The sequence below is a fragment of the Ascaphus truei genome, unplaced genomic scaffold, assembly GCF_040206685.1.
Source record: "Ascaphus truei isolate aAscTru1 unplaced genomic scaffold, aAscTru1.hap1 HAP1_SCAFFOLD_987, whole genome shotgun sequence".
Classification (NCBI taxonomy): Eukaryota; Metazoa; Chordata; class Amphibia; order Anura; family Ascaphidae; genus Ascaphus; species Ascaphus truei.
Genome location: NW_027457327.1, coordinates 114,953 through 128,254, shown reverse-complemented (window position 1 = coordinate 128,254; position 13,302 = coordinate 114,953). Strand labels below are relative to the sequence as shown.

The 13,302-nt window shown below is 46.3% G+C and overlaps 1 long non-coding RNA gene across 1 annotated transcript; it reads left to right on the top strand.

Annotated features, from left to right (window-relative positions):
• The first annotated feature begins 213 nt into the window (after positions 1-213).
• Positions 214-12,807, top strand: LOC142486782 (uncharacterized). Its single transcript, XR_012799061.1, has 3 exons — positions 214-363; positions 9,788-9,920; positions 10,277-12,807. It is a non-coding gene; the product is annotated as an uncharacterized LOC142486782 (long non-coding RNA).
• The last annotated feature ends 495 nt before the right edge of the window (positions 12,808-13,302 follow it).

The following is a 13,302-nucleotide window of genomic DNA, read 5'->3' as shown; positions in this document are numbered from 1 at the left end:
CTGAGCCAGCGGCGCTTGCGGCGGTTATTTACATATATAGATATATGCAAGTCCAAGCTCACGCTGTGCGCGCTCGGACACACCACCTCACCCGCGCTCGGGCAAACCAAAAAAAAAATCTAACTTTCCAGCGCGCTCAACTAGCCGCAATGCCCCCCCGCCCGCTCGTAAATGCAGGACACCCGGCGCTCATGCTTGGAGCGCTCTCCATGCTTGGAGCGCTCAGCACCAGCTGGGATTCAGCCAAGCAGGGGAGGAGGTGCTCTGTATTATCACCACACACACACACCGCACAAACATCCCGTCTGCTATAGAGAGTGAGCTGTGAGCTGCTGTTCCTGTGCCTCTCCTTGTCTCTGCCTGGTAAGTTGCATTATTACTCGCTGTAGAAGCAGCACCAGCTACTGATTTTTACATCAACAGACCACGGAACAGGTCACGTCCGACTATGCACTCATTTCTCGAAGCGTTAGGAGACTAACCTTTTTTGTGCGCCAAACTTCTTACACACTATGCTGTCCCACTTAGTACAGATACTACAGGGCAGTTACTAAAATATCAATTGTTAGTCCAAATAAAACAGGTATCGTCTAATACTGATCCTCACTGAATCATTTCTGAAAGTCTTTCTTTACCATCTAATTTTCCCACCCGATTACTAAATATCTTAGTCCTTATTGAGAAATGAAAGCAGTCCTGAGTATCTGTTTACCCAACAGCTTTGTTATTGTTCAAACATTGGCCTGTGGGCGTTAACCGAAAAAACAGAAAAACAGGAAGGGCAGCTCCTTTAACCCGTCACTGCCAGACAAGCTGGCAACACGCACTCACTCGCCCGCACACATTTAAGGCTTCGGTTGTTTTCAGCTGTTCAGTTAACCCCATATTTACCAGGGACAGCAAAGTTTCAGCGTGTTCCAGAAAGTTCTCCTTCTGGGATCAACAATAATATACATTTTCTTTTCCTTACAATTTTGAGAAAGGGATTGAAAGGTCGTAAAGACATTCACTCACTCACACGCACTCAGTCGCACACATTCATGCTCACAAGCACTCGGTCGCACACTCTCGTTCATGCTCACAAGCACACTCATTCCTGCTCACAAGCACTCGGTCGCACTCATGCTCACAAGCACTCTGTCGCACACTCATTCATGCTCACAAGCACTGTCGCACACTCATCCATGCTCACAAGCACTCAGTTGCACACTCATCCATGCTCACACACTCATCCATGCTCACATGCACTCGGTCGCACACTCATTCATGCTCACAAGCACTCGGTCACACACACATACATGCTCACATGCACTCGGTCTCACACTCATTCATGCTCACAAGCACTCGGTCATACACACATCCATGCTCACATGCACTCGGTCACACACACATTCATGCTCACATGCACTCGGTCGCACAGCTACTTTTAAGGCTTCAGTTGTTTTCAGCTGGTCGGTTAACCCCATATTTACCAGGGACAGCAACGTTTCATGTTACCAGGTGTGTGGTGCTATACCAGTAGGCTTCAGGAGTACTGAGTCGTCTGCTTGGTGGGATGAGACAGGACAGGACAGGCTCTCTGTGTTCTTCTCTCTTGGTGTTAGCGCCTCCAGCTATGATGGAACCGGGGGGGCTGGGGAACCTTTTTTCTGCCAAGGGCCATTTTGATATTTATAAATTCATTTGAGGGCCATACAAAATTATCAACCTAAAAATTAGCCTGCTATATTTGGTCAAACATTTAATTAACTCATCCCTAATGTGATGGCTGGAACTGCTTCTCTTTGGGTGACTGACTGACTCTTGGGTGGTGGGTGACTATGACTGACTGCGGGTTGGTGTCTGCACACACACACACGTACACACACGTACACCGGGCAGGGGGGAGGGAAATCAGACTCTCTGACCCACTCTCAGACTCGCTCTCACTCTCAGACTCGCTCTCTCTCAGACCCGCTCTCAGACTCAGACCCGCTCTCAAACTCTCAGACCCGCTCTCAGACCCACTCTCAGACCCGCTCTCAGACCCGCTCTCAGACCCGCTCTCAGACTCAGACCCACTCTCAAACTCTCAGACCCGCTCTCAAACTCTCAGACCCACTCACAGACTCTCAGACCCACTCTCAGACTCTCCGACTCACTCTCAGACTCTCCGACTCACTCTCAGACTCTCCGACTCACTCTCAGACTCTCAGACCCACTCTCAGACTCTCAGACCCACTCTCACTCGCTCTCAGACTCACTCTCAGACTCTCAGACCCACTCTCACTCGCTCTCAGACTCTCAGACCCACTCACAGACTCTCAGACTCTCGGACCAACTCTCAGACTCTCAGACCAACTCTCAGACTCTCCGACTCACTCTCAGACCCACTCTCAGACTCTCAGACCCACTCTCAGACTCTCAGACCCACTCTCACTCGCTCTCAGACTCTCAGACCCACTCTCACTCTCAGACCCACTCACAGACTCTCAGACCCGCTCTCAGACTCTCAGACCCACTCTCACTCTCAGACCCGCTCTCAGACTCTCAGACCCGCTCTCAGACTCTCAGACCCACTCTCACTCTCAGACCCGCTCTCAGACTCTCAGACCCACTCTCAGACTCTCAGACCCGCTCTCAGACTCTCAGACCCGCTCTCAGACTCTCAGACCCGCTCTCAGACTCTCAGACCCGCTCTCAGACTCTCAGACCCGCTCTCAGACTCTCAGACCCGCTCTCAGACTCTCAGACCCGCTCTCAGACTCCCAGACTCGCTCTCAGACCCACTCTCAGACTCTCAGACTCTCAGACTCTCAGACCCGCTCTCAGACTCTCAGACCCTCAGACCCACTCTCAGACTCTCAGACCCACTCTCAGACTCTCAGACCCACTCTCAGACTCTCAGACCCTCTCTCACTCTCAGACCTGCTCTCAGACCCACTCTCAGACCCACTCTCAGACTCTCAGTCACCCACCCACACACACTCACCCACCCACACACAAAATCACCCACACACACACAAAATCACACACTAAATCAACCACCCACACACACACTAAATCACCCACACACACTAAATCACTCCCACACACACACACACTCACCCACCCACACACTAAATCACCCACACACAAAATCACACCCAGACACACACAATCACCCAGACACACACACTCACACTAAATCACCCACACACACTAAATCACCCACAAAATCACCCACACACACTCACCCACAATCACACTCACCCACAATCACACTCACCCACAATCACACTCACCCACAATCACACTCACCCACAATCACACTCACCCACCCACACAATCATCCACCCACACACCCAATCACACACACACACAAAATCACCCCCAAACACAAAATCACACACACACACACTCTCAACCACACTAAATCACACACACACACACACACACACACACACACACACACACACACACACACACACACACACACACACACACACACACACACACACACACACACACACACACACACACACACACACACACACACACACACACACACACACACACACACACACACACACACACACTAAATCACCCCCACACACACACTCACACCCACACCCACACATACACTCACCTACAATCACCCACACACTCACCCACAATCACCCACACACACTAAATCACCCACACACTAAATCACCCCCACACACACACTCACACCCACACAATCACCCACCCACACAATCACCCACCCACACAATCACCCACTCAATATCACCCACACACAATCAAGAATGACAATCAGATGCAAGAAGTGACAACTTGAGATGCATGAGATCACACAGTCACTTTATGGTGCAAAGATCATTTGGGGTGGGGGTCTGCAAAAGTTAATCATACAACTTGTATTGAAGTCAATGAGACCAATGATGCTGGGATTAGGCTGCGTCCCTGCTAGCGCTGAGCGGGTGGCGCTTGGCGAGGTGACTTGCATATATATATATATATATTATATATATATATATATATATATATATATATACACACACACACACACACACACAAGTCCCCGCTCACGCGATGCGCGCGTATGCGGCGGGCACACACGCTCACCGGCGCTTAAGTAAACAATTTTTTTTAAAACTTTCTAGCTTCCCCTGCAGCGTCCCCCCGTCTAAAATTTGTTTAAGCGCCGATGAGCGTGTGTGCCCGCGCCTACACATCACGTGAGCTTGCATATATATATATGCAAGTCACCTCGCCAAGCGCCGCACGCTCAGCGCTAGCGAGGACACAGCCTGTGTGTGGAGGACGACCGTGTAAGTGCGCGGAGCAGGGTCCGTGGACGTGCGCATGGGGGGGAATCAGAGCGGGGGGGGATCAGAGGAGGACCGTGTAAGTGCGCGGGGGGGATTCTGAGCAGGGGGGGAATCGGAGGAGGACCATGTAAATGCGCGGGGGGGGGGGAGGAGATTCTTGAGCAGGGGGGGGATCGGAGTAGGACCATGTAAGTGCCAGACGGATAATTTAACCCGTCACTGGCTTGAAGCCGGCAATACGCACTCACTCGCACGCACACATTTAAGGCTTCAGTTGTTTTCAGCTGTTCGGTTAACCCCATATTTACCAGGGACAGCAAAGTTTCAGCGTGTTCCAGAAAGGGCAGTGGATATTCACAGTCGAGTGTAAATAGCTGCTATTTAGACTGGAATGTCAATAGCGGAGTGTTGTGTCTATCTTAAATGCCTTTATTCACGAAAATGTATCAGCAGGTAATATAGCTGAATAGTTAGTGCTGCTGCCCATGAGTTGAGTGAACCAGGGTTCGATTCTTGGATCGGATGTTTTTTTTTTTTTCATTTTATTCACAGTTGAGTGTAAATAGCCGCTTGGCTATTTCCACTCGAGTGGGAATAGCCAAACTGCTATTTACACTCGACTATGAATATCCACTGCCTCCAGAAAGTTCTCCTTCTGGGATCAACAATAATATACATTTTATTTTCCTTACAATTTTGAGAGAGTGATTGAAAGGTCGTAAAGACATTCACTCACTCACACGCACACTCATTCATCCTCACAAGCACTCGGTCACACACTCATTCATGCTCACAAGCACTCGGTCGCACACTCATTCATGCTCACAAGTACACTCATTCATGCTCACAAGCACCCGGTCACACACTCATTCATGCTCACAAGCACCCGGTCGCACACTCATCCATGCTCACATGCACTCGGTCGCACACTCATCCATGCTCACATGCACTCGGTCGCACACTCATCCATGCTCACATGCACTCGGTCGCACACTCATCCATGCTCACATGCACTCGGTCGCACACTCATCCATGCTCACATGCACTCGGTCGCACACTCATTCATTCTCACAAGCACTCGGTCACACACTCATTCATGCTCACAAGCACTCAGTCGCACACTCATTCATGCTCACAAGCACTCGGTCGCACACTCATTCATGCTCACAAGTACACTCATTCATGCTCACAAGCACTCGGTCACACACTCATTCATGCTCACATGCACTCGGTCGCACACTCATCCATGCTCACATGCACTCGGTCGCACACTCATCCATGCTCACATGCACTCAGTCGCACACTGATCCATGCTCACATGCACACTCATCCATGCTCACATGCACTCGGTCGCACACTCATTCATGCTCACATGCACTCGGTCGCACACTCATTCATGCTCGCATGCAGTCGGTCACACACTCATTCATGCTCGCATGCACTCGGTCGCACACTCATTCATGCTCACATGCACTCGGTCACACACACATTCATGCTCACATGCACTCGGTCGCACAGCTACTTTTAAGGCTTCAGTTGTTTTCAGCTGGTCGGTTAACCCCATATTTACCAAGGACAGCAACGTTTCATGCTACCATATGTGTGGTGCTATACCAGTAGGCTTCAGGAGTACTGAGTCGTCTGCTTGGTGAGATGAGACAGGACAGGACAGGCTCTCTGTGTTCTTCTCTCTTGGTGTTAGTGCCTCCAGCTGGGTTGGGGGGGGGGGTGTCAGTCCCTATCACAGCATTCCTTACCCTCCTGCCCGGTAACTGACACCAGGCCCGGGTATACAGACTAACAACCCTTCCTCTCTCCACCAGGAGTAGAGGCAGACTCACTAACTTTAATGCTTCTCCTTGGAAAACACTAGAAGGGGCGGGCTCATGGGCTGTACCCTCCTCCAAGAGGCTGTACACAGGCCATGAGTCACCACCTTCACTCCTTTGCTTTCAAAGGGAAGCAGAAGGGGGGGGTCACTGGCCCATAAATTAACCTGCTACTGCCTGGAATTTAACAGGACTTACATAGCAGATATACTATGTGGGGAAAGAAAGATATGATGGGACATACCCTGTTATATATACATTTTCTTTTCCTTACAATTTTGAGAAAGGGATTGAAAGGTCGTAAAGACATTCATAGACACATACATGCACTCACTCACACACTCATACATGCTCACTTGCACTCAGTCACACATACATGCTCACTTGCACTCAGTCACACATACATGCTCACTTGCACTCAGTTACACATACCTGCTCACTTGCACTCAATCACACACTCATACATACTTGCATTCAGTTACACATTTGCACATGCACTCATACATGCTCACATACTTAGTCACACACACATACTTACATACACTCAGTCACACACCCTCATATGTACAATCATACACAAGCTCACGTGCACTTAATGTCACTTAGACCAGGGGTGCGCAAACCGGGAGTGCGAGATTTTGTGGGGCCGGCGCTTAGAGACCCCACGCTCTTCCCCAAAGCATTTAAATTAAATGCTGGGGCACCACGCATTGCCTCTGTAAGTTCTCTTACCTTATCTCCGACGGCTTTGGGCGACGCGTTACCATGGCAATGGGACGTTACATGACCCCACGGCGTCATTTGACGCCGGAGACAAGGAAAGGGGTGGGGGCAGGCAGGGGGTCGCAGACTGAAAGTCTTATACATTCACACTCATACATGCTCACGTACTTAGACATGCATGCAGTACATACTCCAGTGCACAAAGTCATACATGATCACATCAACTCATACATGCTCCCACTAACTAACTCACTCACACAAGTATACAGTACATGTCATGCAGTGCAAGTTACTGCTTTTTGCTGGGACAGACCCTTAAAACACAGGACTATCCCTGAAAATGCAAACTGCTGGTAAGTATTATGTTCAGCCATATACCATATTCAGCAGTATATAAAACTCATACTATGCGTATGAACAGAAAACCACAATCAGATATGTTCTTGTCTGCCCAGCAACAATGTTGGATTTGTGTCACTCTCTTTATTGGTGGAGATAAAGGGGGCAGGGACGGATAATTTATTAAACGGGGAGGTGTCCTAGCAATTTATCTTCACTAGTTATTTTTGGCGCCCTGTCCAGTTCAGCACCGATTAGAACTACAGCAACAGAACTCCAATCACATACATGTATCACTGAGTTTATTCCACATCTATCCACTGCCATCACCCAATAATTATGTAAATGATTATATCTGCCAGGGTCTCAGGTCAATAAAACAAAATAAAAATCTGCGCACAAATTGTCAAGTGTTTGAATGAATATAAACAGTGAATATTGTGATTAAAGTGATACAGGTGCACCAAAGGTAACATACTTTTCACCTTAAGTTAGATGAATGGAAGGTCTGCTGCTCGGCAATGTTGGTGCCGCCACACCATAGATCACATGTAAAGAAAAAAAGACAGCGCACCACCTCCCATAGTGTAAAATAGTCAATTATATTACAAAATATTTCAGTGGTAATAATATGCACGTACAGCACGGATACATTAGTTGGACAGGGTTTAAGGTACATGTTACCGCTCTGGTGGTCAAATAAAATCGTCTGGTGAGTGTCAGGTGGGCCCACGGTTCTCCTGCTCCGGTCACTCCAGGTTCCAGCAGCTTGTTGGCAGGTATCCTCCCCCATATGCTACTGTGACTGATCCGGTTAGCCTACGGCACACAAACTGAGACAGCGCGGGTCTACCGTTCATACGGAGTGACTCTGTGATGTCAGGAGTGCCGCGAGTGGCGCTGTGCAGTCTTAAGCTCGGTGTAAAGGGAGCCAGTAGTTCACTGGGGTATGAGAGATCCGTTCAGGTAAACCGCTGAATAGGCACGGACTGTGCCGCGCTATAAGGACATTGCACTTGCGGAACATCAAGCAAGTCCTGTGCAGCCTGCAGAAAGATTACCTGGAGTGACCGGATCAGGAGAACCGTGGGAATAGCCGACACTCACCAGACGATTTTATTTGACCACCAGAGCGATAACATGTACCTTAAACCCTGTCCAACTAATTTATCCGTGCTGTACGTGCATATTATTACCACTGAAATATTTTGTAATATAACTTACTGTTTTACACGATGGGAGGTGGTGCGCTGCCTTTTTTTCTTTACAGGGTCTCAGGTCCCTGTTTTTATTATAGATAAACTATGCACTTAAACACAAAAATCTGTTTTAGCAAAATATGTCTGAAAATGTAAATACTCTTTCCAGAGCTTGTAACAGTTCATTCAGAGCCACAAAGCATGATTTATTCAATGATATATAAATATATATATATATATATAGAACATACAATTATGGTAAATGCCAGACTGTTTCTTAAAATAACAGAATAAAACAGACATGCCTATACATTACGGTACCATATGTCAGTATTTTTTCCCAGAGAGGTCACTGGAGTAGCAAATATGAGAAATCACGTGTTTGTTTCAAAACACACCTCTGTTGAAATCTGATTTTCATAATACCTTGCTAAGGTTTATGGACTAATTTTTCCCTATTGAAACAACATAAGCCTGCTCCTGTCGCAAATAAGCTGCTAGGGTGACGGGTTTACGAAAGAGAAAAAAAAAAAAACTTCTACCAAATGATGCTTACGTTTTGCTTCAATTTATAAAACTTCCCTTCTCTAGTACCTAGATACGAGTCACATTCATAGATTCAGGTGGTCACGACGGATGTACTGTAATTAGACTAAGTATGACCATCTTGTCCCTAAATTTGAGCGACAAATGGATATCTGTCCCTCCATTACCAGCTAGACCTCACGTGTCTGGCCTCATTGCATTTGTCTCCTAGCCACGATTGCAGATATCGAAATGTTATACTTCAGCATCTCGGTCGAGTCCATGATTCCGTATTTCATATCTTTTGGACGGTATGGGATAGTCACGCCCCCTGGCACTCCGTAGAATCCTTCCAGAAATGCTTCCAGAGATCCCTTTAAATAGTGTCCTCTTTATGTTGGTGTGCCTCTTTACGACGTTGGTGTGTGCGGGGGGTGGCTGAAACCATAATTTACTCCCATCTCATAGGTTCTTATCTCTAGATTCTATCACTCCTAAAACTAGGCCTGGCCATGGGGTTAACAGGCCATAAAACATTTCTTTGTATTTTTAAAATCAAACTGTAACTACATTAACCCCTGAAGCACCAGATTGATTAAAATACATTATACCTTCTGATATTATCACCATCAACTCCTCCTATTGTTCCATATAACCGCTCCCTATAACTCCTAGTGCTCCATAGAAATGCTCCCTATAGAATTTACGAGCAAAGCAAAACTGTGCTGACAAATATAAGATTAAGTAAACCATAACTAAAATTAGTCTCTCTGCTTTAATTGACAGGGAAACCCTTTATTTTGGGAGGTTTGATACAGATGTGACCAGGTTTTCTTTGGCCTGTGAGTTACAAATATGTATCCCTTATCCCTTATCTCAGGTTGTTCAAACATCATGACTTCAGCTGCAAAGAGTCGAGGAATCCTACAACATCCTCAGACCATTATCCAACAACATCCTGAGACCACAAAGACCCGAAAAACACCTACAAAAATGGAAAAAATATTTTCTGAGTAAATATATATATATTTTTTAGTTTGTATTAGCACTGGTTACAATTAGAACAATATGCTTGATTTCCACAGTGAATCCCAAAATTCCAAAGTAATTATATTTCACAAAAATCCACACAGATACTTCTAAGGTGGGATCCTGATTTAGTGCAGCCACATCTGGGGTGGAATTTTGATATTGGCGCAGCCACATCTGGGGTGGAATTTTGATATTGGCGCAGCCACATCTGGGGTGGTGGGTTCCTGATATTGGTGTAGTCCCCGCTGGTTGGAATCCGGATATTAGCGTAGCTACCTCGGGAGTGGGATCCTGACATTAATGTAGTCATTTAATCTCTCACTATTTCTTCTCTCAGGTTTCGTAAGAGGATGTTGGCTGTCAGCGTCATGGCGTATCTTGACCAGTGCGCTGAAGAGGCTCAGAAGAAAAAAACTCAGGATGAGCAAGGGGCAGGGAAATTCTGACCCACCTAACAGTGTGACAGGCACTATACACAGTGACAGAGGTTGTAAGGTTAGACAGTGTCCCTCTGGGATGCGCTGTAAGCCGGGAAACCTTCTATCCAAGAGAATGTAGCAGGAAAATGAGGGAGATCCCTTAGGCTGCGGTCCCAGTAATGACTGTGACAAGCGCGCCCGGCGGAGGGGCGGCGCGATCTGCGATCTCCAGGAGAGAGGGAGCTTGCGATGGGAGGGGGCGTGGTCGGGGATTTGCGGGGGCGTGGCCATCACGTCACGCGGGTGGTTCGCCCTCATTGGCTGAACCGCCGGTTGGGGCGTGGCCACGCCTCCGTCGCAAGGTTTAAACTCAATTTCATTGAGTTTAGAAAACCTTGCAGTACGGCGCGGCTGCACCTTCAGCGTGAAGGTGAGTACTGGGCCCAGCCCCATTGCGGGGCGGTGCTTACAAGCACAGCGCACGCCGAGGTGAGCGCTGTAGCAGTGACTGGGACCGCAGCCTTAAGGAGGGAAGGTTTATGTGGAAGAAAGTAGACAGAAGATATAGTTACATAGTAGATGAGGTTGAAAAAAAAAAAAAGACGTACGTCCATCAAGTTCATCCTATGCTAAATTTACACAACAGATACTTTATCCTATATCTATACCTACTTATTTATCCAGAGGAAGGCAAACAAAAAACCCCAGAGTCATATCATCCAATGATATCTCATAAGGGGAAAAATAGGTTCCTTCCTGACTCCAAGAATTGGCAATCAGATTAATCCCTGGATCAACATCCTTCCCATGTTACTTATTTGGTATATCCCTGTATACCTTTGCTTTCTAAAAAGATGTCCAATCTTTTTTTGAACAAATCTATTGTATCCGCCATCACAGTCTCCATGGGTAATGAATTCCACATTTTAACTGCTCTTACTGTAAAGAACCCTTTCCTTTGTTGCTGGTGAAATCTCCTTTCCTCCAACCTTAAGGGATGGCCCAGAGTCCTTTGTACTGCCCGTGGGATGAATAGTTTTTTTGAAAGCTCCTTGTATTGTCCCCGAATATATTTGTATATAGTTATCATATCCCCTCTTAAACGCCTCTTTTCTAATGTAAATATATCTAATTTAGCTAGCCTCTCTTCATAAGTTAGATTGTCCATCCCCTTTATTAATTTGGTGGCTCTTCTCTGCACTTTCTCTAGTTCCATAATGTATTTTCTTAGGATTAGTGCCCAAACTTTACTCCATATTCAAGGTGTGGTCTTACTAATGCTTTGTAAAGGGGCATAATAATGTTTACTTCCCTTCCATCCAAGGTTGGTTTGGCATGATCTATCCTTCATAAATCCATGATGATTATTACTAATAATTTTGTTTTCCATTAGGTATTCCTGAATATTATCCTGTATTAAACCTTCAAGTAGTTTCCCCACTTTTGAAGTCAGGCTTACAAGTCTGTAATTCCCCGGATGTGATCTAGCTCCCTTTATAAATATAGGCACCACATCTGCTTTACACCAATCTTGTGGTACTGAGCCTGTGGAAATGGAGTCCTTGAATATTAAATGTAATGGTTTTGCTATTACTGAGCTTAACTCCTTGAGAACTGTTGGATGTATGCCATCGGGGCCAGGTGCCTTATTTACTTAAATTTTTTTAAATAAAAGATAAAATCGTAAAGATTCTCCAGTATAAACAGAGGGGGGTAGTTGGTGACAGCTGGTGTCAGTAGGAGTCGGGATTGCCGACAGAGAGAGAAGTGATGGTACATCATGACAGGGATTATTTACTGAGCAGTCTTTGTAGTTGCAGAGGCCCCGCGCACTTCCCCACGGTATTTAAATGAATGCCGGAGGATCGTGTGAGGCCTCTGCAACTTCACTTACCTTGTATTCGGCGGCACGGCACCATTTGACACCGAGAGCCGGAGAAAAGGTAAGGGAGGGGGGGGGGGGTGAGCAGGGAGAGAAGTAGGCAGGGGGGCTCAGCGGGGAAAGTTTGCGCACCCCTGGGTTAAATGGTCACTCCCACATACGTTTGGGGTTAAATATCTATGGAGACACACACCTTACTGACAGTGCAGTTAGCTCTAGTTAAGAAACAATTTATCAAGATGCTAGATGGACATTCGTCCATAACCTTGCAGCGCTCTGTCACAGTGCCAGTGTCCCTCCTGTTATGGGGTGTGGTGAGGATTCTCACTCAACAATATTAGCACAGAGCACCTAACTGCTAATTGAACTGAATACCAAGATCATACTCTGGCACTCAGAGCACTGTTTTGAGAGACCCTTCTTGGGAGCGTCAAGATGGTGCTGTGCCGAGATGCTGTAACTTCTATCTGTTCTTGCTGTGTCAACATAATCTTTCAAAAACATAAGAAAATATTTTGCAATAATATCCACATACTGTATAATAAACCTTTATGCTTTGCACAGTGATTCCTGCTTTTCCTTTTCCAATTACTCTAGCATTTTCAAGACAGTTTCACAACAAAATCACCATACTGTATATGTAGAAATCGTGTGTATGTGTATATGTATGTGTACGTATCAGTCTTTATTGCTCCATCTGGCGCCTTGCAGTGGGACACACACACACACACAACACAATTAGTTCTGGTAAATCCCCCTCATTAAGGAAATATGTATTTAATTCTAATGCTTCTTTCCATAACATTTTTAAAGTTGATGTAATTTCTTTGGAGACTCTTGAACTGTCCCTTTTTGATTGAATGAGGGATTTATGTATTCCTTGTATCTGTAATATCTATCAGCTGCATCACTAGCTGTCACATTAAGCATAGTGTCACATATACTATCCCCTCTCCACAATAGGGGGGTTTATTTATATCCAATCTCGCCGATTACCTGAGAAGTGCTTATTTATATGGTTAGATGTATATACATTTGTGGACTATGGATATGGTTACCTTT